At 41.1% G+C, this 10,000-nt stretch overlaps 1 pseudogene; it reads left to right on the top strand.

Moving 5' to 3' along the window:
* Positions 1 to 10,000, top strand: part of LOC137988536 (zinc finger protein 721-like) — a 24,524-nt pseudogene that overhangs the window by 1,132 nt on the left and 13,392 nt on the right.

Raw genomic sequence — 10,000 nt, 5'->3', positions numbered from 1 at the left:
GGTGAGTCGATAAAAGAGCGCAGTTTAAACCACCATGAAAAGCATAGTTGTTGGATTTGCCAGGAGGAGTTGAGCAGCGAGCTTGTTCTTCTTGAACATTACCAAAATCATATGCAGTTGGAGGAGCCTTCGATCTGAATTGGTTTAGTAGCAAGCTTTCCCTTTGACAACTTCTAACCTAATTGGATGGAATTATCTCAATGAAATGTATAAATGGAGGACTTGAATGCTTGGTGCTCTAACCTCGACTTTGAAGCTTTCATTGCACATTTCTAACCCTGCATCATTCACACTGATTGTTAGAGGGGAATTTCGAGTGTAAAAGCTATGTATGTACCAGTTGAAAGTACTTGCACTTATCTTATCTAGGTCGTTACGATCTCCAAACTATTTCTTTTTATAGGAAAGGTCTGCTTCTTTCTTTCCCCTTCAGGTGAATAAATTCACTGCTATCGGCACGATTTCAATTTAAGTTCTTTGCCCCTGCTTCGTGTCTTTGCATGCAGTTCTTAGTTATTGATTGGTACCTGTTTTTTCTGTTATTATTAACAAAGTTGAGTTGTGAATGAGTTTTGTGCGTTTCTGCTAGTTTATAGTTGCTGCACAGAATATGAAGCGCAATTCACTTGAAAATACTTCCTTGAGTCTTTCTACTGACGAGGATCAACTAATGGCATTCAGTCTCTGCCTCTTGTTAGCGGAATAACAACACTACATACTTGGTGACCCGAGCTGATTAACACTAACTTTGCATTCGTGCAGTTTCCTTAATTGTGTTAACTCCTTATCTGTGTTCTTCGAATTTCACTTTGGAGTTTATGTTATGTATACATACGGCAACTTAAGGTCTGAGTACGAAAAGCCAGCAGAAATTGTTTTATTACACTTATGGGAACATCCCGGTTTGTTACATTAATATTGTTGTTATCCAATACTTTTATCATTGTATCCAGACGATATTCGCAAGAATGAAATTTTCAGTGCGAGGGTGGCCGGAAGAGACAATTAATTCATCGCCCAAATGTTATGTATTAAAAAAATGAGAAACAACACGAACGACAATAAAAGATATTGTTCATTTTCCAAAAACGAATTGTTTCTTTTCAAATGTTGATTTGCCAATACTTCAATATGCTGCATTCTAGTAGAGTTCGAAATCCTTAAATTTCTACAGCGGTCGGATCAGCCGTCCCGATCTGGAGGTTTGCAGGACGCCAGGAGTCTTTGTGGTAAGAGGAGACGTGCTGCGGTGACCGTTAGTCTGCGTTTCTTAGTGATGTTGTGCAACCTCTGAGAGGGGTGGGATGGTGGTGCATTTAGTTTGGGGGGGGGGGGGGTGGTCCTGTCTCTCGGTGATCGGGGTCGGGAAGAATCGTGTTACTTAAGCTGATTGCTGGTGCCGAAGGAAGAAACTGCGCAGACGGACGTGGAGGAGAGCACTGAGGGATGGTTCGCGGATGCGCAGCTGGTTGCAATTGGGCCCCGTTTGGACGGAGTACGCGCTTGCCAGTGTTTATGGCGTAGGTGCATGGCAACGGGCTGGCGACGACCTGACCTAAAATCCATGGTGATTTACGTTGTAACGGACGAGGCTTGGTGTAAGCGTGCGAAGGTTGAGTGGGCTTGTATTGCATTTTTGAGGCCTCCTTGCGTAGAGTGATGTCAGAAAATACTGTCGAATGTTCTGCCAGTGCAGTTTTTCGGAGGTCTTCTGAGTGACAGTGTAGAGTTTGGTAAGGTGTTGATCTCAGGGACGATCGAAGATTGTTTATTCCGCTTCGAACGCCTGTGCACCTGTGCACCTGTGCATGTAATTAAAATGATAAAGAGGACCCTTGCCTTTCTTTTCAACAAGAAAAGCGATACTATCAAAAGCGACGGGCTTTATCAGGATTAGAGGTAGTTTAAACATGACTGACATTTATTAATAGCTTTGCGACTCGCTTGGATTGCCCGTCTGCTTTCTTTTCGTTCTCAAACTGGAAATTAATTCCCAACAACTTTTTCAGAAAACTTGGCGGTTTAAAGTTTTTACTTTTGTGCAACTATGATACAAAATTTCTCCATCCCAAATTACCGGTTTTTTTGATAGAGAAATGCTGTCTTTCTTCAGTGAGCTTAAATCATTGGATACCTTCTATCCAGGTAAAACTAGTACTGTCATGTTTAACAATAGAGAGATTTTCATAGACAATAAACCGTCTTGGTCTGTGGCGTACCCCAAGGCTCAATTCTCGGGCTACTGTTTAAGCCCAATTGTAAATTTTAGCAGTGTACCGGAGTGACAGGCCTACACGACTCCCTAGCGCGTGCTTTAATCTTTCAGTTTTGTAATTTGGCTCTCGCGAGTATGTATTTGATTGACCGCCGTCTTTTTGTAATATATAAAGGGGGGGGGGGGGGGGGGGGAAGTTCAGTTTTAGATGTCTTTGAGCCACGGTTGTCGCTCTATTAAATGCCAGTCTTTCATGTGGATTTGTTTTAATTTCGTCGCTGCTGGCTGGTACTGTGTAACGAAACTGACAAGATTCGTTTGCTCTCCTGTGGATTTTGAAGGAGTGCCCGTTTCCCGTTTTTAAATTTCGCTTCTGAGAGGGTCCTTTGAGCGAGATTCTTGGCCCTCTTTCTCTTAGGCGTGATTTAAAATTTTGGATGAGCTGTTCAAATATATCTTTAGTAGAGTTTGTTCTGAGAAGTCTCAGAGGGTCGCCTTTGACGAAACCCTTTTTGACTTCTGGTTAGTGGCACGAGGAAAAGTACCTATGTTGAAATGTTTCTGTAGGTTTGAAGTGCGTGCGCATGTCAAGGACTGAATTACTTTTGAACCTCTCGCCTTTGTAAATGGCAGTGTTTGTATCCAGAAATATCGTTTCTGTATCTGAAATTTCAGCCGTAAATTTAATTGTCGGCTGGTATTTGTTTGCTTGTTCAATGAACTGCATTATCTCCTCTCTCTTTGTATTTATTTTGTGTTTTCTTCTTTCATTTGTACTTCCTTCTTATTTCCGCTCTTTCCCTTCTCATAAAAATGAGCCGCACAAACAATAATATCGTGTACGTCGCGAACAGCGACCCAAGCATCTTTTGTTCACGACCGAGTCAGAAGGGGAGTGGGTCTATTCCTGATTTGACGTCACAAACTGATTTACGTTACATTAACTCTTTGTAGAAATGCATGCAAAGTAGACTGTGACGTCAAATCAGGAATAGACCCACTCCCCTTCTGACTCGGTCGTGAACAAAAGATGCTTAAATTTTCGCAACTTTCGAAGCCTATAAAATGGCAGGATGTGTTAGAAAAGGGAAAAAATGGCCGCAATGCGTCTCGAACAGGTGCAAAGATTCATTTTAGCAAAAAAAATATTTTGGGGTTATGGGCACTTTAAGCTTATTGCAACACTTTTAAAGGAACAAGAGGCTGGCTAGAGACGTGGAAAAAGAGACACAACGTCGGTCAAATGAGCATCGCTAGGGAAGAGGGAGACGTTAGCCCAGAGACCATAGACAGCTGGAATGAAAAAGTGAAAGAGCTGACTAAGGGCTACTCTCCTAGGGATGTATGGAATGAGGACGAAACGGGCTGCTTCTGGAAGGCGATGCCTGAGAAATCGCTCTCTCAAAAGGGAAAACGCTGCAGAAGTGGCAAGAATGAGAAGCAACGAATAACCGCTGTATTCTTTGTGAATGCAGAGGGCGAGAAAGAGGGTCTTATTGTGATAGGAAGTAGTACTCCTGCGGCGCTTAGTATCTCAGCCATGAAAAGGCGTGGATGAGAACTGAGATAATGGCACTATCCACACCAGGTTGAACAACAGTCTGAAAAGAGAAGAAAGACACACTATCCTTTCTTTGGACAATGCAATGTGCCATCCACCATCGCTGACCGACATGTTCTCTAATATTAAAGTAGCCTTTCTACAGAAGAACACCACCTCGCGCACCCAGCCCGTGGATGCGGGTATAATCAAGCAGTGGAAGGTCTATTACAAAAGGAAGTTGCTGCGGCATATCGTCAGTCAATTTGACGGAGAGCATTCTGCCAGCCAAATAGTGAAGTCTGAAAACCTGTTGATGGCCGTGCGATGGATGGTTAATACTTGGGACGAAGTCAAAGCACAGGTAACCCAGGCTCACTGTGTGCGTCACGTAGGTATTGAAATATAGAGAACATATGAGGAGAAGTTTAGGTCTGAAAATTTGCTAGAAAATGGTAATAAAAATCGATAAAACTTACCATGTGGTGAGCTGTTGTTGTCTTTAATACGTACACGAAGTTTCGGGGAAAATGGTCCCCGTTCACCTTCCTTCATAATATAGTGACAAGGTAGGAGACAGAAGCCAGCGTCGGGACTCCGATCGACCCAAAACAAGCACGATTTTTTCCGCGAAAATCAAATCCAGTCGCTAAATAAACACGCCAGGTTCGTGGAATAGGAATTTCTCTAAACCATGAATCCGCTGAAGCATCTCCAGGTAGCAACACGGAGCCACCAGACTCCGTAAAACTTGTAAGTTAACCTGCTAAAATGGCGGCCAGAAAGCGTGGTATTCACGAAGTGCCCAATTCAAAATGGCACTGAACTCTGGACGCCTGGTGACGAGTATAATAAGTTCTGGAGGGAGGGGAGTCCCAAATTGCTCAGTGAGTTTTGTTTTTAGCAATTTGGGACTCCCCTCCCTCCAGAACTTATTATACTCGTCACCAGGCGTCCAGAGTTCAGTGCCATTTCGTGAGTACCACGCTTTCTGGCCGCCATTTTAGCAGGTTAACTTACAAGTTTTACGGAGTCTGGTGGCTCCGCGTTGCTACCTGGAGATGCTTCAGTGGATTCATGGTTTAGAGAAATTCCTATTCCACGAACCTGGCGTGTTTATTTAGCGACTGGATTTGATTTTCGCGGAAAAAATCGTGCTTGTTTTGGGTCGATCGGAGTCCCGACGCTGGCTTCCGTCTCCTACCTTGTCACTATATTATGAAGGAAGGTGAACGGGGACCATTTTCCCCGAAACTTCGTGTACGTATTAAAGACAACAACAGCTCACCACATGGTAAGTTTTATCGATTTTTATTACCATTTTCTAGCAAATTTTCAGACCTAAACTTCGCCTCATATGTTCTCTATATTTCAATACCTACGTGACGCACACAGTGAGCCTGGGTTACCTGTGGTCAAAGGCGATGTTATCAGTAAGTAGAGACCTTAATTAAGATCTAGGACGGCAACCTCAGCGAGAACGTCACATAGCAATAGACACTAATGAGCAAACCAATGGCTTTGCACGTGCGCTTTAAAATTTGTAAATTTCTTTCCCATTCTCTGCCAATCTGCAACGCGAAATGACCAAATATCAAGTTCTAAGGAAGTCGCAAGCCAACAGGTTTAAATCTTTGATTTTCTTTCTTAGTTTCAACACTCATCCTCCCAATTCAGTTCCTGGATCGTTTGGATATTTTGTGGAAGTTGAACAAATTGGAATAATCACGAAACACTCAAAGAAACTCAAACTAGCAATCAAGTATTAAATGACGTTTTCGCGGCCGTCGACGTCTTAGAACTTAAGGTCCCTAGTGTTTCAAACATGTAGGTATGTACCCCTGAACCATGGATTTGGATGACGACGATGACGATGATCCGTTTGCCGGTGAGGAGTTACTAGACCTTGAAGCCCTAGTACAGAAGATGTCCAAGAAAAAATATTGACGTTATACCCTATGCTGCTATCGACGATGACACAGACGCCTATCACCGTTTAGACCCTGCTCAACCTGACTGAAGAGATACCCTACGAGATGAGGTTATCGCAACTCACACAAAAAACAAGACAGAAATATAGATTGATTCGGACAGTGATGATGGCAGTGACGATGCTCCTTTACCAATCCCAGCAGCGCAAACAGAAAACGTTGTATATTTGCTTAATTTTAGCATATGAGGTAATTATCTTCATGTAATCACATTAACCGGTCAAGTTCAGGCTTATTTTTTTGATTTTTCTCTTAAGCAACCACCTCCTACCGGCGATCACTTTGTCGTAGTCGCTTACCAGAGAGTTGACTGTACGTGATGTGGATTTCCGGTCGTTTCCGTCGTTGCCGAAGGCGAAAGTTGAGTTTATTTTAATTTTCTCGCCGTCAGAAATCCCGGATCTGGGAGCTTCAAAGTGACGATTTCCCGGATCCCTCTTCTTAATAACGTTGAATCCCGCGTCAAGTCCCATAGATTTTTAGAATCCCGAATCCCGGGCTCCAAAAAGGCTAAATCCAGGATCCTGAAAATCCTAATGAGGCCCCTTACGAAAGACTAAAATTGACATTCATCTTAAAGTATTTGACAATGAGAACAAAATGATGAAGCAACTTGAACGTAAATCTTTTGTCAAGTATCTTGCGGGTGTAATGATCGACCATAATCTTTCCTGGACATTTCATGTAGACTACATTTCCCTCAAAACTCCTCAAGACTCAGACATTTTGTAGGAACTTCTATTCTTTTCAATATTTATCGCTCTTTAATGCATCCATACATTTCTTACGGACTATACTGGCCTGGAGCCAGACTTTTAAGGCTAATCTTAACAAAATTTAAATCCTCCAGAAGCGAGCCCAGTGTTTAATTAGCTTTAATTTACTTTAATTTGCAAGTAAAAAAGAGCATGCTATACCTCTATTCATACGTGCTAACATTCTTCCTGTGGAGATGCTCTATTACAAAGCTCTATCAACTCTAATGCATGATGATATCCATTGGAAACCTGCACCTACAAACTTGATAGACCTTTTTACTAACATTGATTCTATCCACTCCTGTAACGCTCGATCAGCGGAAGCGGGCAATTTTTATGAGAAATTTTCAAGGTTACATCAACAGAGTCAATCCTCGCGGATTGGATGTAAAATATGAAATGAAGTTCCTCAATACTGACGAAAAAAGAGGAGATTTTCCTTTTAAATTTGTTTAAAACAAATATTACTGCGATTTTTAGAGCTTGAGGATTCTTATGTTCATCTTATTAGCCTTATACAAAAATTACGTCTTCTGGCTGAGTAGAAATATTCTACAGGCTAATTTATCAAACCTTAGGGGACATGAAAGAGTCCATATTGGAGAAAGCCCATATAAGTGTGAGCACTGTGGGTGTTTTAGACAAGTTGGGCATCTAAAATTGCATCAAAGAGTACATACTGGAGACAAGCCTTATCAATGTAAACATTGTGACAAGTTCTTTAGTCAAAGGTAAAGTTCTAGGGAGCATAGAAAAGTCCACACTGGGCAAAAGCCTAATAAATGCAACCACTGGAGCAAGAGCTTTGGTTACTTAGCAATTTTAAGAAGACATAGAATGATTCCTACCGGAGAAAAGCAAACAGTGTGACCAGTGTTTTAGACGACCAGGGGACCTGAGGAAATATCATGAAAGATCCATAGTGTGAGTAAGGCCTAAGCAGTGCGAACACTGTGGGAAGTGTTTTCCTCAACCGGAAAGTCTAAGTTTTCATCGAAGAGTGCGTACTTGGAGAGAAGCCCTGTGAATGCAAACAGTGTGGCAAGTGTTTTATTAGATTGTTCACTTTAAAGAACCATGAAATAGTCGACACTGGGCAGAAGCCTCTCAAATGCAACCAGTGTGGCAAGTGTTTTGGTTATTTATTAACTTTAAGAACACATAGACTGATTCATACCGGAGAAAAGTCTTATGAGTGTAAAGAGTACAGAAAGTGTTTTACGGGAGCAACAGTATTAAGGAGACATGTCAGAATCCATACTGGAGAGAGACTTTCTGAATACGAGCACCGTGGTAAGCCCTTCAGTCAAGTAGCAAGTCAAAGGAGACAAGGAGACATCTCCACAGTGAAGAGAAAAAGCGAGAAGTAAGTATGAGGAGATATGAGCAACGTCGCACCGGAAAACAGCCTCATGAATGTAAACAGTGTGACAAAAAATTTAATTAACCAGGGACATTAATTACACATGAAAGAATCCATAGCGGAGAAAAGCTTTATGAGTGCATACAGTGTGGCAGGTGTCTTACGCACAGGGAAACTTTAAGGACGCATGAAAGAGTCCATACTTTAGAGAAGCCTTATAAATGCAAACAGTGCTGGAGGTGTTTCAGATACAGAAAAAAAAAACTCTACAGACACACGAAAGAGTCCATCCTGGAGAGTAGCCATATGAATGCAAAGAATGTGGCAAACGTTTTAGCCGAGCAGATTCCCTTAAGAGACATGGAAAAATTCACACAAGTGCAAGAAGGATCAAAGAGTATCAAAAGATACTGGAAGTAGGCCAGAAGATAACATAATAACACAAGATTTTGAGGGGCATGAAAGTCAACCAGAGCATGAGTTAAGCTGTTGGGCAATTCCTCTTGACAATTAAAAGTGGGCTGTCCAGTACAGCCAAATTAAGAGTAAGAGTCACATGCTGTTGTTCTAAACCCAAAGCTGAACCAAATGTCTTAGGAACACGTTCTAACATTAGTCCCGCTGTACGTTGCTATTGAGGGGATCAGAGTTGGTGGAGTGGCCCAAGCTCGATTCCTGACTCACCTTCATATGTGGGTTGAGTTTATTTATTAGTGTGCTCTCATCAAAAACTAACATTTGATTCGATCTGGTTATATTTCTTGTGAATTAATTGAATTAGATGTACAGCTTTCCCAATTTATCAGCAGAGAACTTGTGCCGCACTAAATATGCTTGTGACGTTATGAAATATGATGATGATGACAATGATTCTTATGACTGTTATTATCATTATCATTATCGTCATCATCATCGTCATTATTCACATTCCAAGACCTAATGATAACATTACTCGTAAAAAAGCAGTAACAACAGGTCAATATGGAGGCAGTACGGCGCAGGGGTTAGGGTGCTTGCGTTGAGGTACGGAGATCCTTCGGATCCTGGTAGTCGTTGGCTCAACCTCTCGGCTGCACTTGTAAATAGCAACATGTAACTGGATTAACAGTTGTTGCTTATGTTTCATTGATTTCGTTCCATTGACTGCCTGCAACGCCCCTAGAAGTAGAGGTCACTTAAGTAGGTATGCATGCATTATTACTATGTAAATAGAACTGAGAAGGATAATGGGTCACTGATAAGCCTTAACTAAGGTTTGTCTTAACGTTTTTTCGCCCTGTAACTATTGTTAAGGGTGGTAGCACTTACCTACAGAAAATAATTGGTTTCTAAGGAAGCTCTTTTGTCAAGAGCAGTACACAAAGGTTGCATGGATGGATCTTTGAAATTACTTTATTAGTTTTTTTACATGAGAATTTTTATCATTTCGTAAATGAGAGTATAAAGGAAAACAAGTTATGATGGAATAAATTTTAATACTTTTGTAAATATTGATGATGATGATTATTATTATTATCATCTTTATTGTTATTATTGCCGTTATTATCATTGGAATCATCAACATGGAAGGCAGTACGGCGCAGGGGTTAGGGTGCATACGCAACTAGTCCCTGTCTTTGCGTTTCGGTGAGAAATATGTAAAAACTCTCAGAAATTGAATGAAAGAGGCTGTTTTTTCACTGGATGGGAACCCTCCCGTCATTTTTGATAAACTGTAGCGTGTAATTTCTATTTGGACAAAAAATGGAAGTGATACTTTGAAAAGAGTATTAAAGGAGGGCCTTATAAGTTATGACGTCATAACTTTTTTACAAATAACTTTTTAAAATCAATGCTACAGATTTTGTGTTAGACTGTTCTCGTACTGTTGCGTGAGAAAATTGTGGAAAACATTGTTAGCTCGCCGAGTTTTCAGGCATTTTCTGCTTTGGTCACGTAAATTACCAAATATGGTTGTGAGTCGAACGAGACAAAGAAATGTTAAATAAACTACATTTAGCAAAAAGGGTAACTGTTGAGTTGTAGGGACTCGAGAAATGATTATTTGAAGGGGTCCATAGCAACAGTTTGGTAGTAAAAAGCCACTATCCTATTTATTTTACAAAAAGCATGAAGGAATTGAAATGCGGAGAA

This window comes from Montipora foliosa, unplaced genomic scaffold, assembly GCF_036669935.1.
Source record: "Montipora foliosa isolate CH-2021 unplaced genomic scaffold, ASM3666993v2 scaffold_420, whole genome shotgun sequence".
NCBI lineage: Eukaryota > Metazoa > Cnidaria > Anthozoa > Scleractinia > Acroporidae > Montipora > Montipora foliosa.
This window is presented reverse-complemented; position numbering and strand designations above follow the sequence as displayed.